Consider the following 16166-nt stretch of genomic DNA (forward strand, 5'->3'; position numbering starts at 1 on the left):
TGGGCCCACTCTGTGGCATAGTAGATTAAGCATCCACCTGCAGCACCAGCATCCCACATGGGCACCAGTTTGAGTCCCTGCTCCTGCACTTCCAATCCAGCTCTTTACTAATGGCCTAGGAAAGCAGTGCAATATGCCCTGAGTTCTTGGGCCCCTGCACCCATGTGAGAGACCTGGAGGAAGCTGCTGACTCCTGGCTTCTGGCACCTGGCTTCAGATCGGCCCAGCTCCAGCCATTCTGGCCATTTAGGGGTGAACCAGTCGATAGAAGACCTCTCTTTCTCTTCCTCTCTATATCTGTAACTCTGCCTCACAATAAAGAAATACATTTTTTAAAAACCTTTCACATGTTAAATTTCTTAATTGTTTTAAAGATTTATTTATTTATGTACAAGTCGAGTTACAGACAGAGAGGAGAGACAGAGAGAAAGAGAGAGGTCTTCCATCTGGTGTTCACTCCCTAATTGATTGCAACTTCCAGAGCTGTGCTGATCTGAAGCCAGGAGCCAGGAGCTAGTTCCCGGTCTCCCAGATGGGTACAGGGGCCCAAAGACTTGGGCCATCTTCTACTACTTTGCCAGGCCATAGCAGAGAGCAGGATCAGAAGTGGAGCAGCTGAGTATTGAACCGGCCCCCATATGGGATGCTGGCGCTTCAGACCAGGGTGTTAACCTGCTCCACCACAGCACCGGTCCAACATTTTAAATTTCTGATACTCTAAAGTAGTACAGGACTGCATTACATCTAGGAAAGATGCATTTAAAAATTATAAATCTAGTGCATTTTAGCAGAAGTTTTAACAAATACTTCTGATTTTCTCAGCATTATATATAAATAAATGACATAATGAGTCATTGTCAGATTTTTAGCTTTTGACAGCCACTTATAATATTTCACAGCTTTTTGAAATGTATTGCTAGTGTGTTTTTCTCAACACATGCACTGGATTTTACCAGTTTAGTGCACATGGAGTTGCCTCTTATAGGATTTGCATTTTAATGGGTTTTCATGGCACATGTAATCAACATCTGCAAAGCCTCTAAAACACATAAATAATAACATGAATCAGGCTTTTTTCTTAAATATTAATTTATTTATTTGAAAGAGTTGCACAAATAGAGAAGAGGTAGAGAGAGAGAGACAGACAGACAGAGACAGAGAGGTCTTCCATCGGCTGGTTTACTCCCAGTTGGCCGCAATGACTGGTCTGTGTCAATCTGAAGCCAGGAGCTTCTTCAGGGTCTTTCACATGTGTGCAAGGCCCCAAGGACTTGGGCCACCTTCTAATGCTTTCCCAGGACATAGCAGAGAGCTGGTTCAGAAGTGGAGCAGCCGCAACTTGAACTGGCACCCATATGGCTTGCCAACACTGCAGGCAACAACTTTATCTGCTATGCCACAGCGCCAGCCCCACATTGCATCTTTTTAAGATGATATGGATTTAAGTTCATGAGAAATTATTAGCATAGTGGGAACTGATAGATATGCATGAAGCAGGATGGACTTGTTAGGAATGGTGATGTTAATTTTCTTATAAAATAAATAAATAAGAAATTAAATATGGTCAGACATAAATGAAGACTAAATTTTATTAGTGGTAATCCAGAAAACACTGATCTCAGGTCTTTTTCTTCCAGTGTTAAGTTTATATTTTTAAATGCATATTAAGTGAACAAATTTCATGTAATTTATATATACAGATTGAAGAGCAAACTGATAACATCCTATCCTATCTTCCCTTGTTCTCATATTTCCAACTCCCTCCTTCTTGTTTTATTTTCTTTTAATTTTGACAGCTGCATGCTTTGATTTTATTTTAGAATCACAAGCTTTAACCCTCTACAAAATAAAGAATTCAGCAAGTAGTAGCAGAAATATCAATGAGTATATGTTGTGTACTCTATCAAAGAGTACAGAAAAGTGCTATGAACAATATTCAAATCTCAAAATGTCAATTTAACTCATATGCTGCTTTTTGTTGTCTATATATTAATTACCACCAGTCAGAGAAAACATATGGTATTTGTCTTTTGGGGACTGGCTTCTTTCATGAAGCATACTTGTTTCCAGTTCATCCATTTAGTTACAGAAGATGGGATTTCATTCTCAATTATGGTTGAATAGTATTTTACACTGTATATATAGCTCATATTTTTGTTCCAGTCACCAGTTGATGGACATCTGGGTTGATTCCATGTTAGCTATTGTGAATTGAGCTGTAATAAACATGAGGGTACAGATAACTCATGCCTGTGCATATTCTATTTCATTTCATGCGGATAAATTCCCAGTAGTCAGATGGCAGGATCACATGGTATGTTTGTTTTCAGATTTCTGAGGAACTTTGATACTGCCTTCCATAATGGTTGCACTAGCTTCATTCCCACCAACAGTGGATTAGGGTACCTTTTTCTCTCCCTCTCCACCAGCCTTTATTGTTTGTTGACCTTTTCAAAAGAATTATTTATTTGAAAGATTGAGTTACAGAGATGGAGAGGCAGAGGCAGAGAGACAGAAGTATTTTATCTGCTTGTTTATGCTCCATATGGCCCAACAGGTAGTGCTGGTCCAATCGGAAGCCAGAGTCAGGAGCATCTCCCTGGTCACCCATGCGGGTGCAGGGACCCAGGCACTTGGGCCATCCTCCACTGCCCTCCCAGTCCAGTGCAGAAAGCTGGACTGGAATAGCAGCAACCGGGACCAGAACTGGCACCCATATGGGATGCCGTCTCCACGGGTGGAGGATCAACCCAGTGTGCTATGGCACTGGCCCCCATCAGGGATATTTTTCTATAGTACTCTCTCTCCACTGTATCTTTTTCTAGTTGAAGAATTAAGGTGATGCAGGATTAATAGAAGGAGTTTGAGAGGATTGTCTCTCTTTCAATTGTGTTGAATAGTTTGAGAAGCATTAGTTCTTTAAAAGTCCTGTAGAATTCAATAGTGAGGCTGTCTGATCCTGGACTTTTGCTTGTTGGGAGGGTCTTTATTACTCATCCAATCTCTGTCTTGGTTTTTGATTTGTTTAGCTTTTCTATGTGTCTTCATGACTCAATTTTGGTATATTGTGTATGTCCAGGAATCTGTTGATTTTTACTCTAGGATTTCCAATTTGTTAGCAGTCACAACAGATGCCCACATCCTATATTGCAGTGCTAATCTGAGTTTTGGGTACTACACTTCCTAATCAGCTTCATGTTAATATCCCTGGGAAGCAATGTATAATAGCTCAAATTCTTTCATTCCTGTCGTCAAATTGGAGAACTGTAACCTCAATGGGGACTTGAGAACCTGGTCTTGCACAGTGGTAGCCATATAGAAAGTGAACCAGCAGATGGGAGATCTCTCTGCTTCTCTTTCCTTCTCTCTTTGTCTCTGTGTGTCTCTGCCTTTTTTATCATGTTAAAATATTTAATTACTTACTTGAAAGAGTTACAGAGAGAGGGAGAGACAGAAATCTTCCACCACCTAATTCATTTTTGAGATGACTTTAATAGCCAGAGTGTGGCCAGGTTGAAGCCAGGAGCTTTCCCTCCGATGTGCATGGCAGCAAGGAGCTTTTCCTGCAATGTGCGTGGCAGCATCCCAGGCACTTGGGCCATCTTTCCCTGCTTTTTCAGTCCATTGGTAAGGAGCTGGATCAGAAATGGAATAGCTGGTACTTAAACTGGTGCACATACAGGATGCCAATGTAACAGATAGCAGCTTTGTCCACTGCACCACAACCACCAGCTCCTCTATCTGCCTTTCCAATAAATAAATCTTTTGAAAAAGAACTGAAGGTAGTAAAAGTCATCATGACTGAGCAATGGCAAATTTATTGAAGTGATCTATTTTCTTAAAGATCCTTTTATGAATTTGAAAGGCAGCACTAGATGGAGAGAATGGGAGAGATTGATCTTCCTCCTGGTTTGTTCACTCCTCAAATGGCTGCAATGACTGCGGCTAGGCCAGACTGATATCAGGAGCCAGGGGCTTCTTCCAGGTCTCTCACAAGGGTGCTGGAGCCCCAATATTTGAGTCACCCTGTGCTGCTTTTCCAGACACATTAGCAGAGAACTGGATCCGTTTGGAGCATTAATGTCTATGATACTCTCCTTGCAGTTGAAGGATTTAGAATCCATTTTGATTATGGGTGGGCCAAGTACAATGTCTTCCAATTGTCCAAGGTTTGGATTAGATGGGTTCTGAGAAATTTTGTTAAAATAGTTATTAATCTTGTTTAGACAAGGTCATAGTCAAAGTGGAGGTTCTCTCCTCCCTTCAGAGAAAGGTACCTCCTTCTTTGATGACCTGTTCTGTCCACTGGGATCTCACTCGCAGAGATCTTTTGCCAGAGTGTCTTGGCTTTCCATGCCTGAAATACTCTCATGAGCTTTTCAGCCAGCTCCGAATGCCTTTAGGGCTGATTCTGAGGCCAGAGTGCTATTTAGGACATCTGCCATTCTATGAGTCTGCTGAGTATCTCACTTCCCATGTTGGATCACTCTCCCCTTTACTCCATTGGTTAGCGTTAGCAGGTACTAGACTTGTCTATGTGCTCCCTTTGACTCCCAGTCCCTTCACCATGACCAACTGTGAACTGAAACTGATCACCTGGAACAGTGAGATGGCATTGGTACATGCCACCTCAATGGGATTGAATTGGAATCCCCTGGTATGCTTCCAACTCCACCACTTGGGGCAAGTCAGCCTGAGCATGTCCCAAATTATACATCTCTTCCCTCTCCCATTCCCACCACCATGTTCAACAGGGATCACATTTCAGTTAATTTTCAACACTTAAGAATAACTGTGCATCAATTACAGATCTAAACCAGTCATATTAAGTAGAACAGATAAAAAAAACTACTAAGAGGGATAATGTATTAAGTTGTTCATTAACAGTCAGGGCTATGCTGATCAAGCCACCATTTCCCATAGTGTCCACCTCACTCCAACAGGTTTCCCTCTTGGTGTTCAGTCAGTCGTCACCGATCAGGGAGAACATATGGTATTTGTCCCTTTGGGACTGGCTTATTTCACTCAGCATGATGTGTTCCAGATTCCTCCATTTTGTTGCAAATGACTGGATTTCGTTGTTTCTTACTGCGGTATAGTATTCTAAAGAGTACATATCCCATAATTTCTTTATCCAGTCTATCGTTGATGGGCATTTAGGTTGGTTCCAGGTCTTAGCTATTGTGAATTGTGCTGCAATAAACATTAGGGTGCAGACCTCTTTTTTGTTTGCCAATTTAAATTCCTTTGGGTAAATTCCAAGGAGTGGGATGGCTGGGTCGAACCGTAGGGTTATCTACGACCTTGTCTAAACAAGATAAGAGTCGGAGAACTCAGAGGGCTTCCATAGCCTTGGAAACTCATGACTGGAGCATAGGGAGATTACTGATGCCATAGACAGGAGTGTCAATTGGTAAAGTCAACAACAGGAGTCACTGTGCACTTACTCCTCATGTAGGATCTCTATCCTTAATGTGCTGTACATTGAGATTTAATGCTATAACGAGTACTCAAACAATATATTTCACTTTGTGTTTCTATGGGGGTGCAAACTGTTGAAATCCTTACTTAATGCATACTAAACTGATCCTCTGTTAAAAAAAAAAAGAAATTATCAATTCCCAACTTGACTCTCACTGGGATTAAACATGACAATAGGTCTGCTCTGATTTCATCATCATTTTAAAAAAAAATCATCTATTATTTTTCACTTTATGTTTCTGTGTGGGAGCAAACTGTTGAAATCCATACTTGATGTATACTAAGCTGATCTTCTGTATATTAAGATAATCAAAAATGAATCTTGATGTGAATGGAAGGGGAGAGGGAGTGGGAAAGGGGAGGGTTGTGGGTGGGAGGGACGGTATGGGGGGGAAGCCATTGTAATCCATAAGTCGTACTTTGTAAATTTATATGCATTAAATAAAAATTAAAAAAAAATAGTTATTAATCATAACTCTCAGTTTAAGCTTTTCTTACCAAATTTTCATGTTTGCTGATGTTTATATCTATGGGAAAATTGGGTCTCTGGATTGCAACCAATGAAAGCATCCAGACTAACAGTAATAAGGTCAACAGTCAGCAGAATGATGTCCAGCTGAACTGAAATAGCTTTTCTTATTTGGTAGAGGGGTTACCTCCTGCATTATGCTGACATACTGACATAGACAGTAGATATTGGAGCCTGTCCCTTCTGCCAAATGGAGAATACCATATTTTGGTCCATCATATATATATTTATATATTATAATATATATTATATATTATACTATATATTTCTATACATAATATAGAATTGCATATAATTATTATAAATATATAATTGTATATATTATATATGAATTTGTTATTTATATATAAATAATTATTTCTGATCCAGCTCCTTACCAATGGATTGAAAAAGCAGTGAAAGATGCTCCAAGTACCTGGGTTCCTGGGACACACATCAGAGGAAAAGCTCCTGGTTTCAACCTGGCCACACTCTGGCTATTGAAGTCATCTCAATAATATATATATATATATAAAATACATATAATAAATTATATAATATTATCTGTTTATAATTATATATTATATAATATATTGTATGATAAATTATAATATATTTTATATATGAATATATTTATATACATAAATATATAAATAAATGTAAATATATATATAAGGAATTTATTTATGTAGTTGACAGGTTTACTTACAGAGAGTGAGAAGAAGAGACACAGAAAGGTCTTCCATATGCTCATTTACTCCCCTAATGACTGCAATGTCTGCAGCTGGGCCAATCTGAGCTAGGAGCTTCCAGGTCTCCCATATTTTGGCAGGGACCAAAGCACTTGGAACAGCTTCTACTGCTTTCCCAGGCTATTGCAGAGAGCTGGCTGGGAAAAGGAGAAATGGGGACTAGAACTGGTGCTCATATGGGGTGCCAGCATTGCAGGTAAAGGATTACACCACTGCACCACAGTGCTGGCCCCAGTCTATCCTTTATTAAGGAGATCTCAGTAATCATGTTCAGGTATTGCTGTCCTATATTCATGGCCAAAGTCCTAGCAGGCAACATGGTTTGGAGAATCATAAGCACAAGGTGTGTAGGAGACTTCATTTCTCATACAGCACAGTTAATAACAAGGTTCCAAGAGGGGAAATTACTTGCATCATAGTCTTTGAGAACTAATGGACATCACAGGTGATCTAAAGAATTTAGAAGGTTTGTGAGCCCCTAGAGTGAAAAAGTCACTGGGAGCACAAGGACAGTGCCTAGAGTTTATTTTGATGGATTTTAGCCCCTTTCATTGGAGGGAGGCCCGAAGAAGCTGGACTGATTAGTAAACCTCAGAAGTGTCTTTTCAAGGTGAAGGCAAACTGAGACTGAGGGGTTTTTGGAAAAACGTTGAACAAAAGACATTTCCCACACGTGGTTAAGACACATCATTTATCTACTGATTTTCATCAGATCTGTTAACATTAGGTATAAGGTACAGTGGACATGGTGGATGGCATATAGCAATATGATTTTAGTAATATATCATGAGGTGCTTTTTTTAAATGGATTTAGCAGGTAAAATTGGGCTACCTAATAGGATGTAGCTGGAATAATCACCTTTTTGTTAAATAAATCTGAGGTAATAAATGTTAGTGTATGAAGACATTGAGTTTTCTTTTATTGGGCCTTCTTGGTTATTTTAATCTGGGATCTGCGAATTCTCATTTTCTTTATTTTATTCCTCATCATGTCGGACCAACTCTGCTGCTTTGGGGATTTTTTTAGTACATCTGACATTTGGAAATTTAGACAATAGTATAGTTAAAATGAGATGTACCAAGTAAAGTATTTATTTTTATTCTGATACATATTTTGGAATTCTTCTAAAATTCCTATTGAGTATCCTTGTTAAATTTAGTTGCATCCCAGGTTAAGACTTATTGGAGGCAGGCTCCATGGCTCAATAAGCTAATCCTCCACCTGCGGTGCAGGCACACCAAGTTCTAGTCCTGCTGGGAGAGCCAGATTCTGTCCCAGTTGCTCCACTTCCAGTCCAGCTCTCTGCTATGGCCCAGGAGTGCAATGGAGGATGGCCAAAGTGCTTGGGCCCCGTACCTGCATGGGAGACCAGGAGGAAGCACTTGGCTCCTGGCTTTGGATCAGTGCCATGTGCCAGCTGCAGCACACTGGCGGCAGCGGTCACTAGGGGGTAAACCAACAGAAAAAGGAAGACCTTTCTCTCTGTCTCTCTCACTGTCCACTCTGCCTGTCAAAATAAAAAATAATTTTTATAAAAAGACTTATTGGAGCCACTTTAGTGATTACACCCATGAAACTTTGTTAATAAATGCAAATAGAACCTGGGAAAATTGATGTATATCTTATGCTGTAGAGACTTAAGATTGAACATCTTTTTTTAATCTTTTTTAATTATATAATTTAAAAACAAATTTTAGATTTTTTTTTTTTACTTTACTAAGTCACAGCTCTGGCCCCATTAATATGACTTAACAATGTTTTTTCCTCTCAGAATTATCTCTATTGTTTCAGTTAACTGCATGCCTTTTCTTTACATTCAGATTCCCTCAGCTGTCAAAGCTTATTCATCTTAATTCTGTTGTTCCTATTTCCCTCCCTTTTATTCTGTCCCTAGGCTAATTGAGATCATGATTCTCCATTCCTTCTGTGTGGTGTCACAGTAGGCTTGAAGTGTTCTTTTTCTCTTCTGATTTCTAAAGAAAGAAATTATGTATTCCCCCAGTTTAGATATTTTAATAATGCACTCTAAAACAAAGGTTAAATGTTCTTAATTTGACAAGAATTTTCGGGGCCAGTGGTGTGGCATAGTGGGTAGAGCCACCACTTGCAGTGCTGGCAGCTCATATGGATCCAGATCTCTGCTATAGCCTGGGAAAGCAGTAGAAGATGGCCCAAGTCCTGGGCCCCTGCACCCATGTGGGAGACCTGGAAGAAGCTCCTTGCTCCTGGCTTTGGATTGGCACAACTCTGGCCATTGCAGCCAACTGGGGAGAGAACCAGTGGATGGAAGACCCCTCTCTCTTCTCTACCTCTCTCTGTGCAACTCTGACTTTCAAATAAATAAATAAATCTTTAAAAAAAGATTTTTTTCTAATTTTAGATTTGTTCTACTTCATTGCCACTTCAGGGTGTGTGTAAGGAGTGCATATCCAGTTTTTCTATTTTGGAATTTGGGGATTTTGTATTAGCTCTGCTGTGTATTCATTTTTCTTGAGCATTGGTGATATCTTCTCCTTAGTTGTATTAAGAGAGAGAGCAATAGCCCTCATGTCTTTTTAGGTAAGTAAGACATATTAAAAACAGAGCATTCAGTATACATTCATAGTATTTTGACTTGTTCAATTGATTTTCCTGACCTCCCTTGGATATTCTTGGTCTTTGCTGTACAACTTTCTATACTCATTAATTCTTTGATATTCCCAAATCCAGAAAATGAATGACTCAACAGCTGTGTTCCTGTATTTGCTGGGACTCAGGGTAAGAAGCAAAGTGGAGGTGTTCAGGAATCTAAAGTTACATGCTACATAGCAAAGCACATCATTTCCTATACAAAGTGACTGGGAAATCCAGAATCTTTTGCACACATATTGGATCCTGAACTATTACTGGACTATTCAGTAAGATTTTAATGTATTTATTTTCTGTGTGTGTGTTTGTATTTCTAAATAAACTCTGCTGGGCTACTTAACATTAACATGTATTGCAGAATTCTTTCATCAGTTTTTACTTTTAAAAAGTTTCTCTTTCAGTTTTATGGGAGAGGGTAGAAGTTTCCTGCTATGTAACTGAAAGTTCATTCATTCATTAAAGTTAAAAATATTTGTTGCAAATTGGTAGAATACTATTAATTCTCATGTGATTTACATGAAACTAAATACATTCTCTATTTTGTTTTGCTTAAAATTTCTGCATGTGTGGACTTCTTTTTTCCTTCTTGCCCCAAATCCCTTTGTGTATTGGGATGGCAAATGGGTTTTACACTGGAGAAAACATGTTATTTTGGCAAAGAAGTACTTAGCCTTCCTGCTTCAAGTATTCAAATATTGCATTGGAAATCAGTATATTTGTTTACTGTACAAATGTCCTTCATACAATTTTGTAATCTTCTGGGATGGGAGAGGAAGCAGGAAATAGGAGGATTATGGGTGGGAGGGATGTTTTGGGGGAGGGGAAGCCACTGTAATCCAAAAGCTGTACTTTGGAAATTTATATTTATTAAAAAAATTAAACAATTTTGTAATCTTCATCTTCCTTTTTATTTCATCCTTTTTAAAAAAAGATTCATTTATTTTACTTGAAAATCAGAGTTACACAGAGAAGGAGAGAGAGAGAGAGAGAGCAGTCTTCCAACCGCTGGTTCACTCCCCATTTGGCCACAATGGCTGGAGCTCTGCCAATCCAAAGCCAGGAGCCAGCAGCTTCTTTTGGGTCTCCTATGCAGGTGCAGGAGCCCAAGGGCCTGGGCCATCCTCTACTGCTGGATAGTAAGTCTTACTTGCCTAAAAAGATGGATAGTAATTTGAGTAGCCAGGACTTGAACTGGCACCCAATTGGAATGTCAGCACTGCAAGCCACAGCTCTACTTGCTACTCCACAGCATCGGCCCCCTAAATTCTTATGAGTATTGCTACACGATTGGAATTTATAATTGATAATGCTGAACAATTGAAACTGTCTTATTTACAATTGTAGGACTGGATATGGCAGTTCTACTTGAAGTAAAGTATGTAGCCTGCTTATTGTATGATTTTCGGAAAAGCATGTATTTATATATAACAGCAGATCTGTTAATCATTTAAAAGTGAATTGTCATGATTACCCAGATGTAAAGAATGCAATATGTGCTAATGAGTTAGCAGTCACAGACATTTAGAATTAGAGGGATTTTAGAACTTTTTCAATACTGCAGTTTTTATGAAAAACTAATAATTTTTTTTATTTGACAGGTAGAGTTATATACAGTGAGAAATCAGAAAGGTCTTCCTTCCATTGGTTCAGTCCCCAGATGGCTGCCACAGTTGGAGCTGTGCCCATCCAAAGCCAGGAGTCAGGTGCTTTCTCCTGGTCTCCCATCCGGGTGCAGGGCCCAAGCACTTGGGCCATCCTCTACTGCCTTCCCGGGCCATAGCAGAAAGCTGGACTGAAAGAGGAGCAACCAGGACTAGAACACTTTGCCCATAAGGGATACCAGCACCACAGGTGGAGAATTAACCAAGTGAGCCACGGCGCTGGCCCCCGATAAATTTACTCTTAACAAAATATCAAAATATCTTATTTAGTATAAAGTTAGTAGTGAAAAGAGACTACCTTGTTGAACACAGAAATTTGAGATTATATTTCTTGGTATTAATTTGCATCTTAAGGCTTATTGCCTAGTTTATTTCAATATTTCAATCTAATATTCCTAATAATATCTTGTACTTAGTGGTTCACTGTGTGCCAGACAATATTCTTTTGATTTTTTAAAAGATTTATTTATTTATTTATTTGGAAGTCAGAGTTACACAGATAGTGAACAAGAGGAAGAGAGAGAGAGAGAGAGGTCCTCCATCTGCTGGTTCACTCCCCAGATGGCCTAAAAGGTCAGAGATATGCCAATCTGAAACCAGGAGCCAGGACCTCTTCAGGGTCTCCCATGCAGATTCAGGGGCCCAAGGACTTGGGCCAACTTCCTACTGCTCTCCCAGGCTATAGCAGACAGCTGAATGGAAAGTGGAGCAGCCTGGACTTGAACCGGCCTCCATATGGGATGCCCCCACTGCATGCAGTGGCTTTACTAGCTACACCACAGCACTGGCCTCAAGACAATGCTCTAAAATGATGCATTAATTATTCCCAAATATTGAAAAGTGGCATGGTACACATTTGAATGTGTTGTTTTGTACTAGTTGTAGAAACAGTTTAAAATATATTTATATTTAAAAATGTAAGCTTTGATCTAAAGGTTTACTTTCCCTTAAGGTGCCTGTTTGGAAACTGAGAGATCATTGAAGTCTCAAGACAGAGTACAACTGATCTTATCCAAGCCTCCTTTATCACATGAGGATGCTAAATGCCAAGCCCAGAGAAGTAAAGTGAATTGTTCAAGGTCACATAGGTAAGTTGTGGCAGGGATAATTCTGTATTAGCATTAGGTATCCTGATACATAGGCCACTGTTCTGTCAATTTTGTACTCCTTCTGGAGTTAAAGATTCTAAGTTGTGGAAAATTGAATTTGGAAATTTAGTGGTTGCTATGTTGTTATGGTGAGAAATTTCTGTGTATAGCTATGAGTTGCTTAAATTTTATTCAATATATTTTTCTAGTATGTTTGCTATTTATTTGAAATGTATAACAAGTAGCTTCATCTATTTGCCAAAAGAATTTTTAAAGATTTATTTATATTATTTGAAAGTCAGAATTACACAGAGAGAGAAGGACAGGCAGAGAGAGTGGTCTTCCATTCACTGGTTCACTCCACAGTTGGCCTCCATGGCTGGAGCTGTGCTGACTGGAAGGCAGGAGCCAGGAGCCTCTTCCTGGTCTCCTATGCAGGTGCAGGGGCCCAAGGACTTGCACCATTTTATAGTGTTTCCCAGGCCATAGCAGAGAGCTGGATAGGAAGTGGAGCAGCCAGGTCTTGAACTGATGCCCCTATGGAATACCAGCACTGCAGGTGGCAGCCTCACCCACTATGCCACAGTGCCAGCCCTTGCCAAAAGAATTTATAGAAGCTATTCCATATATACACTTAACAATTATTTAGTTACTTGACATGAACTATCCCTGCATATTTGAAAATTTTGAATGGTATCACTTGGGTTTTAAGAATGTTATATTTTAGGTCTCTTAATATTTTTAGTGATGATGCTTTAAAGGCCCTTTCTGTTTTATGAAAAATGATAAGGATTTTGTTTTACAATGGCCATAGTATTACTACTTAAAGCAATAGATTAAATAAAACTTTTAAACAAAGTCATTTAATACTGAATTCTAACACACTGGTATATTTTAAAGTGAGAAGCCGGATTTCTTTCAGATATTCTAAAGAAGAATGATAATCAAAATTGAAGACATCTACAGTTTTTAATCACTTGTTTTAAATATTGGTCATAATGGTCCAATTTTGAGTTTAATTTTAATTAGCTTTTAAATGATTCAATATGTTTTATAGAAAAAATTCGGAGAACATAATTATATACTCAACCTCCCTCCCTTCTTTTTCCTTCTTTGTCATTTTTTTTAGCTTATGAAATGACATTTTCAGTTTACATTACATTAAAAAGGGTTCTTGAATCAAGGGACAAGTTTAACAGGCAAAAAGCAAAAAGATCGTAATTTAGAGGGAATATAGACAATGGCTCTAAACAATATTTGAATATCACATCTAAACAATATTTGAATAAATTGATAAATATTTTAATTTCTCCTACTAAAATGCTCAAAGTCTTTAATTATTTATCAAATATTAGTGCAAAATTATGGATTTAAATGATCCCAAAAAGTGATGAATTTTTGTGTAATAAAGTCCAATTTTTGTCAAGGCTTTTTGACAGTCTCACAGAAAACTTATGTTTGTGAATGGGAAGAATAATACCAAAATATCCATACTACCAAAAGCAATTTGCAAATTCAATGTAATCCCAATCAACATACCAACGATGTTCTCAGAGCTAGAAAAAATGATGCTAAAATTCACATAGAAACATGAGAGATGCTTAACATCTAAAGCAATATTATAAAGCAAAAAAAAGCTGGAGACATCACACCATATTTTAAGACATATTACAGGGGTCAGCACTATGACAAAGCAGGTAAAGTCACCGTCTGCAGTGCCGGCATCTCATATGGGTGCCAGTATGTTTCCCAGCTGCTCCACTTCTTATACCCCTCTCTGGTATAGCCTGAGAAAAAAGTAGAAAATGGCCAAAGTCTTTGGGCCCCTGCACCTGCATAGAGACCTGGAAGAAGCTCCTGACACTTGGATTCAGATCAACAGAGCTCCGGCCATTGTGACCATTTGGGGAGTAAACCAGTGGATGGAAGACCTCTCTCTCTCTCTGCCTCTACCTCTCTGTAACTCTGCCTTTCAAATAAATATACTGCAAAAAAAAAAAAAAAAAAGAAGAAGTGTTAGCACTGATATAATAACAGACACATAGTTCAATGGAAAAGACTTGGTAGCATAGAAATAAACCCAAATTTCTACCAGCAACTCATATTTAACAAAGGAACTAAAATGAACTGGAGAAAGAAGAATCTCTTTCACAAGTGGTGCAGAGGAACTTGATTATCCATATGTAGAAGCCTGAAAAGAGACTCCAACATCTCTTACACTATGTGAAAGTGAACTCACAGTGAATTAAAATGTAATCATAAGACCCAAACCCAAGTACACATAGGGAAACTCTAAATATTGTCAACACACAATAGCTTTTGGGTAAGATTCCAATAGCAATAGTCACAAAAATAAAAACAGAGACATTTGAGTATATCCAACTAAGATACTTCTTCACAACAAAGTAAACATCAGAGTGTAGATACAATGAACAGATGGCAGGAAAAATTAAAACTCTGAATGTTTACAGATTTCCAGAACATTTACATGAATTGGAAAAACTCCAAAAAATACAGTGAAGAAACAGGCAAGGATCTGAATAGACATTTCTCAGAAGAAATGTACATGGTCAAAACATGTGAATATGCCCGATGTCACTAGCCATTATGTAAATATAAATCAGAACACCATATCAGTCTCCAACACCTGTGGGAGAATACAACACTCAGGTGTTTGTGTGTGCAGCAAGTGGGTTTAGAGGACCCTGTTCACCTCTGGAGAGCAGAGCCTACAGGGAGGTAAAGAAACCTTACTGCGCAGGGGCATGCTAATCTTCTCTGTATCATTCCAATTTTAGTATATGTGCTGCCGAAGCGAGCACATGTGCTGCCGAAGCGAGAAAGAGATGAAAAGAATTTATCTCAGCTAGCCACTAATATTCAAGAAACAAGGTCTTCAGGAAAGCCAACTCAACTGACATTTTCATGTCATTGTTAAATAAAGGAAAAATTATCTAGGTTCAGCAATACGTAGTTTATAAGAGAAAGACTACAGAGTAATTTCCTTGGCATAGAAATAACTTTGTGTTTTTTTTTTTTTTTTTTTTTTTTTTTTTTTTTTTTTTTTTTTTTTTTTTTTTTTATCCATGAGGGCTTGCTATCACCACCACACACCCACATCCCATATACAAATGCCTGGCTTGAGTGGTAGCTTCTCTGCTTTGAGGCAAGTTTCTGCTAGTGTGCACCCTGGGAGGAGACGGAGGATGGCAGAAGTGCTTGGGTCCCTGCACCCAAATGGGACATCCAGAATGAATTCCCAGTTCCTGGTTTTGGCTTGGTCAAGCTTTGGCTATTGCAAGTGTCTGGGGAGTGAAGCAGTGGTTCCCTCTTCCTGTCACTCTGCCTTTCAAATCAATAACTGTTGTTGGTAATGACTAATAATGATATTCACTGATTGTCAAATTTTGAATCTATTAATTATAGACAATTTCTCTTTGTATTTTTAAACTTTCATAATGTTCTGTAGCCAATTTCATCACTAGAAATAAAAACTTTTCCTCAAAAAAAAAAAAAAAAAGAAACCTTACTGCTTTCCTAATGTGCTTATTAAGTTCTTGACCAGCGCCTGTTAGTCTTGCCACAAACTTTCTAGTCTTACTACTTTCCTTCTTCTTCTTCTTCTCTGTGACTTGTAAAATAGTATACATTCTATATACTGTGGATACTTTTGATTTATTTTATTCCTTCGGTCTCCTATGAAGTTCCTCCACAAAAGCACAGCCCTCAAAATATTCATTCATTTATGCAGTCTGCAGATTTCATGAGCTACTAAATTCCAAGTAGTATGTTAAAGGCAAGATCTGGGCCTAAGAGAAAAGTGGTCTAAATTCTGTGCCTAGAAGAGGATTTGGGACATAGTAGAACTTCAGTGAAGTGCTATGTGAATGACATGCACTCATTAAATGAGTAATCTAAAGCATACACTTCATTTAAGCAACACAGCAGCCCTACTCACCTCAGGTAGAGCAATTGAGAGGAATAATGTGAACAAAAATAAGACATCAATAAGTTGAATAATAACAGAGAAAAAACAAAATGAGATAG

At 38.5% G+C, this 16166-nt stretch overlaps 1 long non-coding RNA gene and 1 pseudogene across 10 annotated transcripts in view; one reads left to right on the forward strand and one right to left on the reverse strand.

Annotated features, from left to right (window-relative positions):
* LOC149119988 (uncharacterized) overlaps positions 1-15643 on the forward strand; it is a 342369-nt gene extending 326726 nt beyond the window's left edge. For 9 of the 10 annotated variants that reach the window (XR_016226965.1, XR_016226952.1, XR_016226968.1 and 6 more), the window contains 2 exons: positions 11984-12119; positions 15211-15643. This is a non-coding gene — a long non-coding RNA (uncharacterized LOC149119988). Of the gene's footprint in view, positions 1-10301; positions 10507-11983; positions 12120-15210 lie in introns of those variants that run through there. The other variant, XR_016226971.1, reaches the window with a different exon arrangement.
* On the reverse strand, positions 14874-14941 carry LOC149119991 (U6 spliceosomal RNA; annotated as a pseudogene).
* Positions 15644-16166: the final 523 nt, after the last annotated feature.

Source organism: Oryctolagus cuniculus, chromosome 21 (assembly GCF_051225735.1).
Source record: "Oryctolagus cuniculus isolate XC-2025 breed Fujian yellow rabbit chromosome 21, ASM5122573v1, whole genome shotgun sequence".
NCBI classification, from domain to species: Eukaryota; Metazoa; Chordata; class Mammalia; order Lagomorpha; family Leporidae; genus Oryctolagus; species Oryctolagus cuniculus.